Here is a 19,489-nt window from a genome sequence, read left to right as displayed (position 1 = left end):
AAGCAGTGTGTGAGACAGCAAGAGCAGGGCTAAAATAAGCAGCAAAGTCTGACTTCCCCTTCAGTCCCTTAATTCTGTTTGCATCTCCCAAAGGTGCTGCTTTCCCATCACCACTGCTGGTAGTACCTTCTACCAGTGGGAAGAACACAGAGTGAAATCAGGAGGGGTTATGTCAGTGCAGTTCTTGCTCACTTCTCCCACAGCACAAGGAACCTGCATGGTTCTGCTCTCCTGTGATGTCAGCTCCTTTGCATGCACAGGATTTGGCTTTTATTCTGTGCTGTTTGCTGTGGTTGGTGCTTGAAACCAAGGAGTTTCTCAGAGCTGGTTAAGACAAGGCCTAAGTCCATGTTCAGCATCTCTGTGAATGTCAAAACCCCTAAGTATTCTTTTTTGGTTCTTAGAGAGTATAATTTTTCAAGATGCATTCAAAGAGTTGGAGGATACTCCTGTCTTTAATAGAGCAACACTTTTGAGATGTGAAGTTCAGGACATTTTTTATGAAATACAATCATTCTGCCTTAAGGCAGCAGCTGGATGCAGGACATTCAGTTGTACACACGGCTGCAGATATGCTACTGATGTTTCAGTAGATGGGTTTATTCATACATGCCTTAGAAAGAAAACTTGTGTGGGATGATTATTTGGGAGAGTTGGCTGGATGAGGATAAAGAAAAAAAATGTTGGGATGGGAGAATGGAAAGGAGTTAACTCAGCTGATGCTTCCCATTCCTGTTTGTCTCCACTGCTCTGCATGGACTGATCACACTCTGCTCACAACTGCTTCCACCTGGAAGTGAAAAGAGCAGAACCACTTTTATATGGCACTTGCAAACCTCTTGTCTGACTTAGAGGCCCTTAGGGTTTTATAATTTCTATAAGTACAGCATTTGTATTTTATTTTGATTTTTTTCCTTCAGTATTACACTGTTTCCTTTTTACTTTACCCTCTTGAGTGAATGATCTAGTTCATTCTCTAACAAATCCTCAATGATGAAAACTGTTATGTTCTTTAGACCTTTTCCCTTACCTTTCTGTCATGATACATCAATCTCTCTTTGCAATTCTTTTTGTTTTTTTTTTCTTTTTTTCCCCCACAGGTTTACATCCCTGGAAATGCATTCTCACTCAGGCCTCTTTCAGTTAACATAAAAATTAGGTTTTGCCTGACATTTGTTTCAAATAATTTACCTAAGGAGCAGAAATAATATCTGAAGCTAATTTCACTAATTTCACTGATATTACCCAGGGCTGCCTATAAATCACTGTGTACATTTCATTTCCTTGGCCACTAATTTTGCTGTTCTCTCTAGAAGCGCTGACTAGGGCTGGAGAAATCATTATCCCAGACTTTCATGAGACACACTCTGTTATTTTTACTTGTAACAGGATCTGTGATAAATTGAGTTCATTAACTTCAGGCCAGTCCCCAGCTCTTGATTTCTAATCAGTTTTTATTTTGCTCAGAGATCACTGGCTGCTAAGGCATAACATCAGTCTTCAATCAGAACTGAAATTAATCTCTCTTTTTAGAGCTGAGAGGCAAAGGGCCTTTACTGAAGCGTTTCTGAAGGAGTTTAGTTTTTATGCTCATGCTCTTCATAACCTACCTTCCATCAGAGGTTGCTGTCTCCAGAGTCCTGCCAGCAGAGCAGTTTGTACCAGAGCTCCCTACCCCACCACAGGCAGGGTCCTCTGAGTTATTCCCTACCCCACCACAGGCAGGGTCCTCTGAGTTATTCCAAGCAGTCTGAGGGGCTCATCCCTTGGCATTTCCTGAAGTCAGAGGAGGGGAAGCTCCCAAGATTCACCTCAGCAATGGGAAGAGTGGCAACAGCCTCCAAACCATCTGTGGGGCTGCGTGGTGACCGTGCAGTCACCAGTGGCTGGTGCTCTCTGTGTTTGTCATTGGCAGGTGATGGACAGCAGAAGAGCTGAGCAGAAATGGCCCCAGCCTAAGCCAAGATTAGTGCTGTGGCATTCTTCCCATCCATTCTGGGGTCAGTCTGGAAACCCAAAGAGGCAAAGACGTGTCTGTTGCACTGAGCACTGATGTGGGTTGGAGCAGGTGGTGGTGAAGACTCCACAGCCTTGGGAAACTCTGCAGTATTTAGGTGGAAGTTACTCATTAGCTGGAAGGTTCAGTGTGGCTCCTTCTGCTGTCTTGAGGGCAGTGCTGCTGTACACCAGTGCTGATCCAGTGCTTTTCTCTCCAGGGTAGGCAGATCCATCCCAAAGAGCCTGGAGCCATGTCTGGAGAACCTGTCTTGGCCAACTGCATCCATATTCAGTGTATCACTACAGGCTGACTTTGCCTGCAATTTTCAATAGTTCACTGACATTGTCCTCTTTGCTGATAACACCTGCAAGGATCATAGTTTGAAGGGAAAAGTTTTCTCAGGACTTCCTTTGTCAAGAAAGATGGTCCTGGCTGACCATCAGATGGGGGGAAGCCCTCTGACACTTACACCGTAAGGATAAATAAGATTTTATGCTTCATTCAGTAGGATTTAAGACGACTTTGTAAGATGCAGGATGATTTTGCCTGCTCCTGAGGTAGGGAGCAGATAACCAGCTGCTGGTCATGCAAGTGGAGAGGACATGCTCAGGAGTGAGCAGCTGTTTCTGATTTATTGAGTAACAAGACATCCTTGATGCCAAGCACATGAGGCTGCGCTGAATTTCTTGTAGCTGAGGTTGGCCTGGCAGGTTTTTACTGCCTCATTTCCCTCTGGGTGCTCCTGACCTTCTGGCACAGAAGAGCTGGGATGCTGCTGGGCTCTGTCATTGCCTGTTTGCTGATCTGCTGGAAGGTGATTTGAGAGACAGAGGCTGGCAGCTCTGTGACTCGAGCCAAATCCAATTCATTGAGGATTTGTGCTGCATTCCTTGCTGTTGTAATTTAGCAGGGCTCTGTCGATTTTGTAGTAAATGTAGCTTTTTAGCCTCTAAAAAGCACCATTCCAGTAAGGTGCAAATGAAGCTGGCAGTCTGACAGCTTGGTCTATAGCCCAATCACTAGTCCTTGGAAACAAAATAACCACTGTAAATTTCATGTCTAATAATGGCTGAAACAAAATATCTGTGTGCTATGCCTCTTTAATATTTCTATGTTTATCAAGAGTTAAATGGAAATGGACATTTTCAGTATCTTGGATTATTTTTTTTTCCCTGAACTGAGCTGGATGGTTTTGTCTTAGGTCTTGGAGAAGGCTTTGCTGACCTTGGAGGATGTGAAGGGCCAATAAAATGTGGTTGTGTGAGATGTGTTCTGTCTTCCTGGGGAGCAGAAAATGCATCTGAAGGAGGTAAGCCTGAGGAATGGTCTTGGTTTAAGGCAATTTGAAGATGTGGACACTCTAAAATGAGTTTCCTGCCCTTAGTTTTAACCAGTCCCTTTCCACCATTATTATGGCATGGTTATCCCAGAGCAAATAGGTTTGGATTCCTTTTCCTGTGTAACTCCTCAGAGAAAGGACACAGCCAGAAGTTCTCATCAAGAAAAAACGTCAGCTGTTTCACAAATAGTTAGATGCCTTCTATGGACACACATTTAAACCTTGCTCTTATTGTCTTCTTTCTTGTGTGTGGCAATCAGAAAATCTTATTTATGAATGTTTCAGGCATGTTATAGTTGTGGCCAGATGAAATCAGGAGAGACTGTTAGGCTTTTGTAACTTACAGAACAGAATTATGTAGGCCATTTGCTGGGAAAAAAGTTTAGATTTCTCACTGCCCTGGCAGGTTAAAAGGTCTTTGTATCCTAGAGAGCTGGAAGATCCTGAAGAGATGGATGAGTTTTACTAATCCTGTGGTGAAGGGCAAGGGACATTTCCTTAATAAAGACTAATTTTTTTTTGGTTAAAATTCAGGCAGGTATTATCAGGGGAACTTAGAAGAATATTGTTAAATTAACTACACACTAGGTTCTTTATGTTAAACACTTAAAAAAATTCAGTATTTTATTCCTACTTTTTAGTGTTTTATGGATTAGCACTGTAAAAAAGTGTCGTGGCTATAACAAGGCCTTGCAATTATCTGCAAAAACTGGTGGGGAATAGGAAAGCTTAAAATCTGAGTGAGTCTCAAAATTGTCTGGGAGAACTTGGGTCACAGTCCTTTGCATCACTGGTGCTCAACTTCCAGCCTTCCTACTGGCAACTGGGAATCTTTCACCCCTGATGTACCCTGGAAAGTGTGATTCATTTAGAGCTCAGCTTTCAGCTGGCTCTTACAGCCTAATTAAAAGAGATGAGGGTATAAAGACACAGCATGGGGATGCCAAAATGGGGCATTTGTTCAACAGCAAACCAGTTTCTCTTTGAAAATACAGTGTTCAAACTTTACAGTGCCTAAATCCCAGCCTCACACTCACTGGGCGTGAGGACGAAGCTCTGATCATTTCAGAAAAAAACTTTCAAAAGCTCTTTGAAGGTGTACCGTGTCAAGCCATACCAATAAACAGAAACAACTGTGTCTTGTGACTGCTGAAGCCAGGAACAATGTGTTCCAGATCCTGGGGAAACTCCCTGTGCCTTGCAGGATGAGGTACCATGTATCAGTATCACAGTATCTGTGCAGAAATACTTTCTCCCAGGAATTGCTGGTGGCTTCCCCCAGCAGTGTGAAGTGGCAAAATAGGGATGAGACTGGTAAAATACATGGTTTTGTGAGTTGTATTCCAGCACAGTAACACTCAGGCAGACAGCTGAAGTGTCTTTCTGCTTGTGTTGTTTTGTGCATGGTGGTGTTAATGCTTTGAGGGCAAGGAGTGCTGCACTGCACTTCAGCACTTACAGCAGCGTGGCTTATAATCTAATTTTCTTTTGTTTGATCGATTGATTTGGTGACTTTGATACACAGATTCTGCTTTCTGAATAATCCATGGAAAAAAGAATTCTCGGAAAAGGCCTCTTTCCTTGAAATAGTTTTGGCCCTCACAGTACGCATTATTTCTTTATCTCCTGTCAAGGAGAAAGTCACTAAATTATTCAGAGGTTGCAGGAAAATCCAATGGCATCTTCAATTACTAGTGTCTTTTTGTTTTGTTTTTCTTTAAAGCACTGTAAGAAGAGGGACACATCACAGTAGCTGCTTGGGACTCCATGAGGGGAACCTGCATTTTCCTTTTCTCATTAACTTGTGTCTTACATAAATCAGGGATGTCACAAATTGCTCACAGAATGTGGTGTTCCATCTCTCCCTTCCCTGCTTTAGGAGAAGATGAGCTGCTGTGTGTCTGTCATGTTAAAACATCCCCCCTGGTAGTAGCCTAGAGTGCTGTGAGCTGTTTCAGTGTACCTGCATATTGCTATGGAGGATGTCCAGTATCTCTTCTCAGGATCTGTACAGCTTTTTTTATTCATGGCTATCAGTAGTGTGGGGAAACTTGTTTGAAAAAAATGCAAGCCAAGGTAGGAGGTACAGCAGGAAAGAAAATGAAAATATTAAATTTGTGTTTTACATTAAGCTACATCATTGTATCTTACTGTGGGTTTATCACATAAAGTGACATTTAATCTGGGGGGAGAATCATTGAGCTGGTTTTCACGGGAGGACTTTTTGTCTGTCCTGAAATATGGATGGCTGTAAAGTGGTGGGTCCTACTCTCTGAAAATAAATGCACTCCTTAGGTAGGCTGTTCTTACACTGAGTGACCTGAATAATCTCTGAGGAATGTTTTCTGTGACCCCGATGTCTCCTGGGAGCTGCAGCAGATGAGGACATGGCAGTGGCTGGGAGGAGACATTGGGAATCATTGCAGTGGGTTGAACTTGTGGGCCATTTGCACTGGTGTCCATATCCAACAGCAATGGCTTGTATCAGATGAAAATGTAAGCAAAGATAATGCCCTCCACCCTGTAATTATCAGAGTTTAATTATGGAGACATGAAGGTTTACACCGTTCCTGTTTTTTGGTGTTGTGTTGTTTCATGAATTGAGTTGAACAGCAGAGTAACATGTGAGGCTGTGGATATATTCCTAAAAATCCTGAGCGCCTTCTGCCTTGCAAAAGTACCAAGTCTCTGAGTTATGACTGCTCCAGTGGACTTCAGTATTTCTCACAAATACTCCCTGGACAATGTAATCTTTCTGTTTATCCAGTCTTGGTGAAATACAAGAGGAGTGCAAGCTTCCCCCCATTGTGGCTTATCATTATGCCGCAAATCAGGAAAGGCCAATTTTAAATGCAAATTTTGTCTTTTTGAAAGGATTGCCTAGATGAAATGTGCTGAGTAGAGCTGCCTGCATTCTGAATGCTCAGAATGCGCTGGCTTTGGTAAAAGGCTATAATTTTCTGTTACAATAATACAGCTGTGGGGAATTGTGTGGTAGCTGAATTCATATCAGTTTTCCCAAGAATTAGAAACAGTCCTACTCAGCCCCAAAGACAAAGAGGAATAAGGAGGTGATAGCATCCAGCAGGATGATCATAGGGCAGATTGTTTTGAAATGTTACCATGAAGTCATCAAAGCTATGAAGCTGGACCTGACTCCCTCGTCCCAGTTCTTGATTGTCAGGAGAAGACAGCAGAAGGAAGAGCTGGAGGATGGCAGATCACAAATAATTTGGAGATAAGAAAAAAAAAAAAAGCTTTTTTTTCTTTTATATACCTGAGGGTGAAAATTAAAAAAAAAGAAAAAAATAGGCAAAAAAAGTTAAAAATACAACTTTCAAGAAAATATCTGCTGAAGTGAACTTTGTAATCCAGCTCTGAGGAGCCCATTGAAGTTAGTGGGACTGCACACCTTAAGAAAATGCTTAAATACTTTAATGCTTTGCTGTATTTGTGATATGGACAGAAATCACACAGCTGGGAAATTCCAAAGAATTAATGAAAGCAGAAAAAGAAAAGTGGGATGAGACTCTGATGAGCGGCAGAGCAGGCAGGGCTGAAACCTGCCATATTAAAAGAGGAAAGCAATGAAGTGGCTGAGGCTGCTTTGTTGGAATTAGGGAAAAAAATAATCTTACACTGCATCCTGTACATTAATTAGCAGCAATAAAAATAATTGTTGCCTCCAGCTTGAAACTGTGGCTAATTGCACTTAAGTGTTCATTGCAAGCTAACATAATTAGACCTTCAGTGTGTTTCATAAATACATGGCTTAAATTATGCAGGGAGGGAGGAAGTGTCCTTTGCAGCTCTTTCCTGTCTTCCTTTCCCTCTGCTTCCACAGCTGTTTCTCAGCCTTCCTTCTCAGATGATCCTGCTGTGTGTGTGCTGGAACTGATTGTGGAGGCAATTTCTTACTGAGACAGAGTTATGCTGGTTTTGTCCCTGGTGACAGACAGGTTCGGTAAGATTCAGCTTGGCAGAGGATTTCAGGAACTTCAGCCTCACTGAAGCTGTGCTTTCATGTCTCTGATCCTCCGTACAGATCCCAAATGCCTAGTTTAAATAATAAGCTTTTGTAAAATGAGGGAAGAAGGCATTAAAAAGGAGAAAAAAAAACAAACCCCAAGCCAACAAGCCCAAAGATTTTCTGCCTTTCTAAAAACACAATTTCCTTATAAAACAACTGGTAATTATTTAGGTTATGTATGTTCCTGTGTCTGCAACAGATTTGTGTTGATTTTTTTCCCCCCCTCTATCAAGGATAGAAACACATTATCCATTTCATTACTTTTGGCTAGAAGTTGCAGTGATGTTCACTATTGCTATTTGAGGATAAAATATTGTTGACCCATTCCCCATCCTTTCTCTCATATCCTAATTTAGATGCATGCAGCTCCTGAAAATAGTTCCGTTTAGCCTGATCCCTATTTTTGTCTCTCTTCCACCTTTATTTTTGAGTCATGAGACTAAAAATGCAGCCCTTAGGCTGGGAAGCAGCCACAAGCACAGAGCTGCTCTGATGGCTGGCTGGCAGCTGGAGGATGTGTAGGCTCTGTCACAGTGCTGCCAGCTCACAGGAGGTGTGGGATGTCACCTGCAGCTTCCCGTGGTCCCTGCCAGTCATTAGCTGTGCAGGAGCTGCAGGTGACAGATTTGGGAGTGGTTGTGGCTAAAGGGGTGCAGTGGTGCCTGCCTAGGGAGAAAGGATGGAGAAAGGAGAGCTAATTGAGCATGAAAACAGCCATGGAAGAGACAAATGGTTGGAGAAGGAGGGAGGAGGGAATGGTTGGAGAGGAAAAGGCCAAATCAGCAAAATAAGCAAACAAAGGGAATGCCTCAGGCTGTGATTCCACTAGACTGAGCAAAATAAAAGTGAGCCTGGTTAGTGGGTGGTAGGAGGCAGTGGGGATCCCAGGGTTCAGCATGGCTGGCCTTCCCCTGCATTTAGGTGTGTGACACCTTAATGACTGACTTTGTCACAACAGCGATTTCCCACCTTGGGTCTCAGCAGTTCCCTTCTGATAGCTGCCAAAATATTGTGCTGATTGATTTTCTAATGGTTTTTTTATTGCTTTGCCTCACCTCCTGTCCTGATACCTTGTGTAGTGCTGCTGTGCACTCTTGAACTCCTGTTGCACGTGTAGCTGAAGTGACTTCTGCCACGTTTAGTGCTTGTGGCTGTACTCAGGGATGAGAGGGACAGGTCAGTTCTGTCTCAGAGGGTTTTGCCTTTGTGCTAAGCCTTTCAACCTGGAATAGGATTGATTGTGTTACAGAGTAATGATAAAGTAAGGACTGAAACTGAGATCTAGTTTTTGTGCCCCTTACTTGAGAAACTCTGTGTTTCAATTTCTCTGAGCCAATTTCATGGCTAAACTTAAAGATTAAAAAGGGAACAAACTTCACAGACTTTTTAAACAGCATATCCATAAATGAAAAGACTGAAATCCATTCAAGTAAAAAGGAACCTCAGGAGTTCTTTACTCCAAACTCTAGCTAAAAGCAAGGTCAGCTGGTCAGAGAAGTCAGGGTACTCAGAATTATTGATTTGGACCTTGAAAATGTCTCCTAGTGGAGGCTGCATTTCCCTGGACACCCTCTGTCCCTGCTTGACTGCCCCAAGGCAATAAAGTTCTTCCTTGTGTCCACTGCATCCCTTCCTGTTTCCATTTCTGCCTGGGTTGTTCCTTATCCCCCTCCCAGTGCTGTGAAGGGCTTGGCTCTGTGCTTTTTGTAACATTCTCAGAGATGGTTCTTCCTCCAAATCCAACTCTTCGAGCCCAGGAACCTGTCTGTGCTCACAGGGTGATGCTGCAGGCACCAACCACAGGTGACCCCATGCTGAGCTTGTTCCAGTGGTGCCTTGCGCCACTTCTCAATCCGTGCAGCTGCCCCTGCATCCAATGTAAAGTACAGGCTTGGCTATGTGCCTGGTTTGGGGCCCAGTGTGAAGAGCTGAAACTGAGGTACATGACATGGATTGCTCTCCCCCTGTGCTCAAATTCACCCATTTTCACCAGGTAAGGCCATCAGGTTGTTCGTGAATTGTGTTTTCTCGGTGAACACAACCGCGCTAAATTGAACAAGCGAAGAAACCGAAGCGTTGCTCTGTTCTTTGTGGAGGAAAGGGAAGTGAATATTTGGACAGTTGTCTCAGGCACATGATGTGATTCTTGGGGCTGGTCTTGTGCAGGACCATGACCTTTGTGGGTTCTTTCTAACTCGCAGTATTCCACGATTCTGTGATCGCTGCATCTCCTGTGCCACTTTTGAATGCATTAAATTCCAAGTGCCACGATTCCTCATGGATTTCAAGCTGAGCTGTGGTTAGTTTTTTTTGGGAGGCTGACCTCTAGTGTCTCAGTAAGACAAGCTCCACAGAAGAGGAATAGCAGAGGAATGGAGTGAAGCCCAAAATATGTCTGCATTGACTGGCATTTTATGAGCCTACAAGATACTTCATTTAATAATAAAAGAGCAAGTGTTGCTATGGTATCTTGAGGTGTATTTTCACTGCTATGGCCACATAAGGATTCCATGATATTTTTTAATCTTTGTTTTAATTACTGAGTTCAATTTTTGAAATTGCAGGGAGCTCTTTCATTTTTGGATTATGCAGTGTTCTGTGAGATTGAAATATTAATTGAAACAAGAGCTGTCTTGCTCTTTCTTGAGAAGAAATCAAATAATCTCTGAAGCCCCAGCTATGTGCAAGATTTGATTAAAAGTCTCATGGAGGTCACTAACACAGCCAGTGCTGAAACACAGTTATTTTTCATACATGAAAGGCAGGAGCTCAGCCTTAGAAGCCAGACAGAGATATCTCTTATGCATGGTGGGTTTCTCTGTCTGCCTATGTAAAAATCCAAAACACTGGAAGGTTTTTACTGCTTCAGGTCGGACTCCACAATGTGCCATGGTTCAGCTCTGGGGACTCTTGGCCACTTTTGAAGGCTGCTGATTTGGCATCATTCTCCATCCACTCTCAGCTGATGTCTGGGGTAGTGGAAAAGGTGTTTGTTTGTTTTGCTGATGCAAAGGTGTTTGTAAAGCAGGTGTTTGTTTATAGAGCAGAATGAGAAGTACTCCAGTTCTTCCTATGGTATTGCAGGGAAAGCTGTTTGCCCCCTCATCTGAACATGTTCATGTATGTTATAGATTTTTTTTTTTTAATTTTTATGAAAATACATAATTCCAGCTGTGGGTAGAGAGTACCCATTTGAATCAAGAATGAGATCCTCTCCAGAACTTATTTAAAAAGCAGTAAAAATCACTGGCTCACATAATATCCCCAGGCAAACAAATACCTTATGTTACTCTAAACCAGTCATTGCTGCTGTTGGGAAGTTCTTGCAGAAGGCTTCTTTTCCATGTCGTTCATTAGTCCCATCCCACACCAGCTCAAACAGCCTGACTTTTACATCTTCTGGCAATGATGCTGGGCACTTATTTATTTTACAGGAAAGCTCCTGAGAAAATCAATCTTGCCTGGAGGGCTGTGTACTGAGACCATGCCTCAAAATATCTGCTTTATTTTTACTGCACAGAGCTTTAGTGGCTGGTGTGTTCAGAGATGTTACTTTGACTTGTTTTCCTTAGGCATCAAGTGAGAGTTAGTTTAAGAAACAAATGGTCATGCATTTTTCACAGAGTAAATAAAATGTAAGACCAGACAATTGAGGAGTTCTAGAAATGTAGAGGTAAACCTGTTTATGTCCTTGGAGCGTCTCATTCCACGGCAATACGCCTGAGATTTTGTAGCATGATTGAAAAATAAGTGTGTTACTGTCATATTAAGGGTTTTGCAGTGCACTCCTCACTCAGGCACAAGATCTCTGTTATTTTGGCATGGTTTGGTCTGATTTTTCTGGAAATCATTATGTTTAGGATGATTTTTCTTTTCTTTTTTTAATTTTTTTTTTTTTTTTTAGTTGTGCTGTAGTACATCTCTGTAAAAGAACACAGTTTACCCTTCTATATTCACTCCGTATCTGTTCTGTTAAATCTGACTATGGCAACTCTCAAATTCTGGTTTGTAAACCTGGGCCTACATTCTTTCTTTTGAGCAGGGTTTAACATTTTCGGCTTCATGGTTCTGTGGTTATGTAGAAATCAGATCTAATTTATCTGTGAGGCTGAATAAAGTGGATCAGCCTCATCATCCACGTTTCTCATGTGCAAATAAAACTTTGTCACTGCAAATTATTTCAACTGAACCCAAAAGTTTGGGGCCTATATCAGAAATTATACAGACTCACAAAAGCAGAAGGATTTTGGTTGGGTTTTTTTGTTGTTAGTGAAGGCCTTTACTTCACCAAAGTCTACCAAACTTTTGAAGAGCAAAAAATGTACTGCATTAGGAAAAATCTTGTAAGGATTGTAGGAAATGTTACCTAAAGACAAAACTGAAAAGTCTAGGGTTGGGTTTTTTTGAATGAATGATTGAAATGTTTCTTGTTCTACCATACCCTGGATCAGACCCAGAGCAGCCTCTGTTTGCACAGAGGGGGTGCCTTGTGAGGCTGCATTTTTTTTGGAAACAGATCTAAATCCTACGTATTTCTTTTGGTTTTAGCTTGTAGGTGATACCTTTCCTTTACTTGCTGTCTCTGAATTCTCTCTGGAAAAGAATTTGGTTATGGTGGTGTGCTCATGCTCTTTCTTTCTCTCTCAAGATATCGGTTCCTTCAGCTGAATTTTTATGTTCCAGGCTCTGTGTGAACAGTTGTTGAATGCCTGGTAAGGCTTCCATTTGCCAAGCAAATCTACTTCTAGTACTTAAAATTCAACTTCACATGAAATCTTTGCTGGTGGAAGATCTGTGCTCAGTGGAGCCTGTGATAGTTTGCAAAGAACACTTTAAACTCTAGGCTGTAGCCAGAGTAATAACTGCAGAGGAATTAAAGCACAGGTTTCATCATCATGCTATTTCAGGAGAGAGAAATTAGTCATAAAATATTTGTTTTTTTAAAAAATGTAGATCATACTGACAAGACTGGATGGCTCTTTCTGCCAGTCTGCTTAACTGTGAAAATTATGTAGGCTATGGCTTGAATATGGAGTGGAATATTTTAATATTAATATTGTTGACTTGCTGAGATATTCTGGTACCTTACAGTGCAAAGTCTTTGCTAAGTTTAAGTCCACAACAGTGGTTTGATATAATTTCCCTAGCCTGGTTATCATAAAAGATATCAGGACATATCTCTGTGTTATACAGCTTAAAATCTGAGAGTGTCTATCTCACTGTATGCCAACATTTTTCTTCTCTTGGTAATAAATAGCCTCAGATCATGAGGTGAGATTGCACAAAGCGTTTCACAAACAGCAAAAGAGTTGAATCCACTCCCAACCACGTGATAGCTCTGTTTATAAGGTGAAAAGTATTTTCTGGTGCTCCTTTGCACTGATGAGATTGCTGGTGCTGCTCATTGAGCTGTGAGCCACATGTGCCATTAGCTTGTGGCCCTCTGGCTCTGCCAGGTAGAGCATGATGCAGTTTGAAACTGAAGTGTTTCTCTGGCTCCTCTGCTGTTCCTCAGGGGGAGCTGGCTGAGATTTTTCTCCTGTGCTTTTCCACCTTTTCCACTTTCCTTTCAGGCACACACCTCCCATTCTTGAATTTGCCCTTCTTTTTTGTCACTGTGATATTTTCTGAAAATCCCTTCGCCAGGATTTTTTCTCCTGAGAAGTAGAGAAGCCTCAGAAAAGAAATGGAAACAATAACTATCTGCTGCTGTGGAATGTGGCAGGTGCATCTTTGATTGATCTCATGTGAATTGTTTTTTATTTAATGACCAATCCAAGTCCAGCTGTGTCAGACTTTCTGGTCTGTCATGAGCTTTTATTACTCATTCCTTTCCCAGCCTTCTGATGTATTTTTTCTCTCTATAGTTTAGCATAGCTTTAGTATAGCATTTTAAACATAGTATAATATCATAATAAATCAGCCTTCTAAAAAATATGGAGTCAGATTCATCTCTTCCCTCTGTCCTGGGGACCCTCAAACACATCAACACTTCTTGAGTGCCTAGCCCTCATTTTAGAAAAAATACTTTAGGCAAGAAGTTTTCTTGCCATGCTCTTGTGGGATTTGAGTTCTTGAAATATGAATGTGCTAAAATTCAGAATTTGTAGGTGCACAAATGGTTATTTTAATTGCTGTGCAATTGCATGGGGAGTAAACACATCAGGGCCTGCAATTAGAGACTCAGTAAGCAGTTGAAAATGTTTTCCTGATTTTTCAGGTGCATTCCCAAAGGCACAGGTATGCCTGTTACAGCACATTCTTATGACTCTGAAGTGTACAGGGGAAGCTGACTTTGGCATGCACGGGTAGGCTGAATATTTTAGTTCTGGAGACAGCAGCAAACATGCATATTTTATGTTGAGTACAAATTAGCCATGCAGGATATCAAATGAGTGCCTGAGGGAGGGTGCAGAGTGCTGAAATTAGAGTCTGAATGAAATGTACTTAGTATTAAACCAGTCAAATCCTGAGCTGGCTTCTCCACTGGTGTCAATCAGTGCAGCTCCATTAACTCCAGTGGAGCTGTGCCTCTGTGTCTTCTGGGGAAGAGTCCTGCTCTGAATATTTTCAGTAAACACAGCACAGTTCTGTTAAGAGAGGAAAAATGCTTTTCTATGGTATTTGGGCTGTAAATTCACTCCCAGTTTCTAAATGAGCTTTGTGCCTGGTCTTTAATCAGCCCTGCTGGGGCACTGCCTGTTGTCATGGAGAGCTGCTCAAGGTCTGATGGAAGAGGAAGGATCTGAATGGGGGCCAAGCAGGATTTGGTTGGATGCTGAGCCTCTATCCTGCCAGCTGGCATGGGAAGTGCATGTCCTTACCATGGGGGAGACCTGCACTTGCTCTTAGAACATCCTGTGAGTTTTCCTGTCCTTTAATGGCCACAGATTGTGACTTTGGACTCAGACTAGCTTTTTCAAAATTAGCCATAAAACTTAGAAGCTTACAAGACATGTTCCTTGTTAGCAGGACTCAGGGTCCTAGATATGCAAGATTTTAAATTAGTGTTTGTCAAAGCCTTGAGTAATGATAATACTTTGGAAAATTTCTTCCTCTGATCTGAAAATGATAGGTATTTGCAAAATATCCACAGTTTCATTAGCTGAACTGAATAAAAGGAAGTCAACCTGAGCATTATTTCTGTCTGCCAGTTTTAATTACCATGCAGAAGAAAGAGGAGTAAAGATGCAGAAATACATTTGTCCTGTTTGAGTTTGATGATCTCTCAAAATAGAGACCAGGAGGAGGCAGAATGTGTTCTCACAACAATATGAGACAACTTCTCTTTCATTAGAATTTCAGGGATTTTGGATGTTTGTGCTCTAGTGACTTAGGTCAGCATTGGGAAAGAATTGAATTGTTAGATTTGACAAGTAATTCTTTCAGGTTTTACTTTTGCATGGTTTCTTGAAATCAAGACAGAAATCTTTGCTCTGCAGCACACAAACTTTTACCTGGCTGTAGTTATCACTCATGTCATGTTCCCTTACCCTCAGCAACAGCAAACAGCAGTGACTCCTTATTTGTTTACCTCACATTCTTGGAGGTGTAAATACTCCCCTTTCATTAGAGACAGGCAATGAATACCTTGTAGCTGCAGCGTCTCTTTTCCAGTCTGATGTTATGGTTATTCTGGAAGTGCCAACCAAAAAAAACCTGGGAATAAACCAGCAGCATCTTCCACAGGTTCATTACAGGCATATACTCTTGCAATTAATGACATTAATTATAGAGATAATCCTGATGGTGCCAGTGAAATCAGCTGAGGATTTTTGTTCTTTACAGTCTGACCTGCAGGCTTTGCTCTCTGCCAGAGCACCTGCAAGGCCCATTGGCAGATGGGGAAGAAGTGTGTAGTATTTAGAATAGAATAATATCCATTGGCAAATAGGGAAATGATGTGGTATTTTAAGTATTAAAATCAAAATGAATTGAAATTAACCTTTTTAGCTTCATATTTGCAGATAATTAATATTGCAGACATCATCAGTTGCCACTTTTCAGAGAAGGGGTGTGAACCCCCTGAGAAAGTCTAATTTGGTTTTTTGCACCTTACTTTCCACAATAGGATAGTAGAAATATCTGACACGCCATGAAAATTTTTATTTTAAGAGTTATTCCTTCCACTTGGCTAAAAGGCTCATTAATGCCCAGGAGTTCATTTATCTGATCACTTACATGCTCTTTAACTTGCTCATGGAGAACTCTTTATATTTTTTATTTACACAGAGTCTTTGTACTGACAGGGGCTTAAAACATAATTTATCTTAAATATAATTCCTAGATGTAATTTATCCAATTGCATTATTGCAGGCACTTTCTATGGATACTCAGCACTCAGGAGATCCCAGACCTTGCCTGTCTCTTTCCAGCACCCTCCTGGAGATTTTTAATCAGAGACTTGCATGTCCTATTGAAGGGAGCAAACATTTTGATAAAATAATCTCCCAAATCAATAAACCCTACAGATTTATTGCTTTGATCCACATGCAATGTTATGGCAATATCTACCAAGCAGGAGTTATAACTCTGTACAGAATCAAAATTGAACTCATTCAGAAAGTAAAAAGGAGTTAAGTGCAGGATTCACTTAATCTTTTACTGGACATTTAGTGGATTATACTTTCAATAAGGAATTTTGAGTATTTAATAAATATTTTTGGGGTGTCTTTGCTTCCCAGTATTGCCCCTAGGCACTTAAATAGTCAACATCTTTAGTCTTTTACAGATACAGGTCCTACAAACAAACCTGGAAATCCATATATTGAGAACTTTTTTCCCCCTCTTGTCTCTGTTGATTCTAAAAGCTTTAAGGATGTGGTATATATAATATTCTGTTAGACATAAGTCAGTCTAACAGTAATTGTCTCACAAATGCAGGATAATTTCTGATAACAATGCTTCAGAAATTATTCTTAAAAAAAACCCCCAAAACCAAAAGGATAGTAGAGAACCTTCTTGTTTTGGAGGAATCACAATAATGACTAGTAAGTGATATCAGTAACCTGGGAAATCTGTCCCATTAGAACTTTCTGCCTTTCTCAGTTTGGGAGTTTGTATTACACTTGGGATTTTTCAAATATTTCCTGAGCTTGAGTATTCTTAGAATGGACTTTCAGACCAGACAGGCTCCACCTGTGCAAGAGCTGGGGCAGTTGATTTGTTTTTTATGAGGGGTTGGAGCTGCTGCACTTTGAGATCTCATCAACCTAATTAATTAGGCAGTTCTGGGCAATACAGGTGCACCAGCTCATACATTTTCTGAAAACAAACTGCCTGACTAATTTCATTTTTTATAGAGAATTTTTTTTTCTGAAATGCGTTTTATTTAGCAGCTTTTCTAGGCTGAATGTTGCTGAGGTGCTTTCAGCTTTATGTCAAGAAAAACTTCAATTCAAGTATTGGAGCTAGTCCCTTATACCTTTATCACTGCTACTTTCATTCCCTGCTCCTCCTCAGCTCTCTTCCAATGCGAGAACCAGAAAAGTCTATGATAAAATCCCTAAACATTATATTTTATTCAATCTAATGCACAAAAAAGTTAAAAAACCTATGGATTTCATAGTTGGCATTGTTTTTCAAATATCTGCTCACTAGCGGGGGGCAAAACTGATTTTTTCCTACCATGAGAGTAATTGTTTTAATCCATGTGGTATCTTGACTGTCTTTTTCTCACTGAGAGAACCAAAGGCAATATAATAAAAAGTGTTTCAGGTTTAAACCTTTATTCAGCTTCCTCTACTTATTGGAAGCAAGTTTTGATTTTCTTAAACATCTGTGAGAATATTTAACCTTAAGTAGCTGCTGAGAAGGTAGGAAAAGTAAACCAGGACCTTATATATGCAATAAACATCATTTCAGCACCAAAGTCCCAGTGTCCGGAAAGGTGTGTGGATCCTGGGAAGCAGCTGGGTGAGATGTGTGGGATTGGAGGGACCTTACAGTGCCACGAGGAAAAAGAATAAGCTAGAAAAGAAATACTACAAAATGTGTAGTACAAAAACCTTGGTGGTGTAAATGCAAGATCGTGAAGGCACCCTTTGGAGGAAAATAAAACCAGCATTGGTGTTCCATTTGAGATTATAACCCAGTGAAGAAATAGGAATGTTCCACAGCTATTTTGTTCTCCACACTAATTTTCCTATTTTTGGTGCTGTTAGAGCTGTCTACATAGGATGCTTCCAATTTTCACTTTAATGTGGATATTTTTATTTTGAATTACTGGCTCTTATTTTTCCTCTCCTTGCTTGGGTGCATTTGCAGGTGAAATATCTGGCTTGGTGTGAGGCTGCTCTTGTATCCCAGCTGGGAGTCAGGAGCTGGATTCATTTTCCTGAGCCATACACAACTGCTGTGTTTTGCTCCTTGGAGGGATATCACAGGCTGTAGAGAAATGGAAAAGCAACCACAGACATAAGGAAAGAAAAATGGGAGAGAAGCAGCTGTAAATGCAGTGTTGAATGGCAGAGTATTCTGAGAACAGGGTGGTTTTAATGTTTTACTAATGTAAGGCTGATAAAGACTCAGGAGTTGGTCATTTCAAAACCTTCACATTCAAAGAGCCTCAGGCAAGTTTACTTTAATTTGCTCTGGTGTATATCCATGCCTGTACCCAGAGCAGTAATGAAACCAGAGTAACTCTTGTTTGTGTGCCATTTAATATGGTTCCTGGATGTCAGGGGAGAATTGAGAGTAAAATCTTTTTCTGGCTTCCAGAACAAAGGCAGCACCATTCTGTGCCATCAGCAAAACCCCAGTTTCAATGACAGCCCCCTCAAGGCCATTGTTCAGGGCTAAAGGGACAACCAGAAAACACCCTTTTTTCTTGTAGGTAATAATCAGTGCACTTGGTCTTTTCAGCTGGTTCCAGTCTGGGAGATGAGGGCTCTCTTGCACTTCCTTGGCTCTTGGTGCTCCAACTTTGCCACTCTTGTACAAAAGAAGCATTAATTCCCTCTCTCTTGGAAATCCTGGCTAAAAAATGCCTGTGTTGGTTTTTTTTTTTTATTTATTTATTTTTTTTATTTTATCTAGCTTTCCAGACATCTCAGTCAGTGTAATATCATACTTTAGAAGTTTTTGGTTTTTTTTTAATTGATTGGAATCATTATATCTCCATGGGATTTCTGGTAGTGATACTATACTTGAGAGACTAAGTTCATGTTATGGCTACTGGGTTTTTTGGTGGTTTTTTTTGTTGGTTTGGTTTTTTTTGGTAGTTTTTGGCTGGTGGTGGTTATAACCCTTGTTTAGTTTTTCTCTAAAGCCATGCCTGTGGTTTTTTGCATCCTATGGAGTGGGTGCAGTGCAAAGCTGAAAATTGTTTCTATTTAGAGGTCTGGATCCATAAGGCCTCTGAATCCAGCACAAAACTTCAGTTGGCTTTGTACTTTTCCCACATTTGTTCAGAGGCAATTTTCTCTCTCCCTTTCTCTATTGTTGTTATTATTATTATTATTATTATTATTATTATTATTATTATTATTATTATTATTAATCATTACTACTACTGTTACTTTCTGGGATTTTGCACTATGGTATAATTCTATGGCAGTGTTGAGCTTCTCACAGCTCTAGAGAGGGTGTGGTGCTCTGAGTAGACCATTTAGGCTCACTGGGTATGAGCAAAATGCCTCCAGGATCCCCCAGTATTCTCTCAAGATAAAAGGCATGAGGAAGTTTTTTGGGCTGGGAATTTGACTAAATAATGGAAGAAAAAATGATATTATGCACTAGCATAGCTTTTGAGTAATTGGTACTCAAATTGAGAAAATTGAGATGTGATTATTTGCCATGGATGGAGAGATAGCATGGACCAGGGCAGCAAAGAGGGAGTGATTTCCTGAAAATAGTTGGAAAATGCAGTCTTCTTTACACAAATTTAAAAAATAAAGATAAAAACAAAAGCATGGAGGTGAAAAATTGGAGAAAAGACAGACCAGTCCTGTCCCTGAGTTGGTGTCCTGGTTTGGGGGAGTCTGTGAAACTCTGAGCTGTCAGAAGTCTGTCCTGCTCTGGTAACTTTTCTATTCCTGCTGAACTGATAGTATGTAAAATATGAGACATATAACACAAAACAAAACCCCAAGCAAACTCCAAAACCCCCAGAAAGCTTTTG

This window comes from Motacilla alba, chromosome 3 (assembly GCF_015832195.1).
Source record: "Motacilla alba alba isolate MOTALB_02 chromosome 3, Motacilla_alba_V1.0_pri, whole genome shotgun sequence".
Classification (NCBI taxonomy): domain Eukaryota; kingdom Metazoa; phylum Chordata; class Aves; order Passeriformes; family Motacillidae; genus Motacilla; species Motacilla alba.
The sequence above is the reverse complement of the archived record's forward strand: the minus strand, read 5'-3'. Positions refer to the sequence as shown.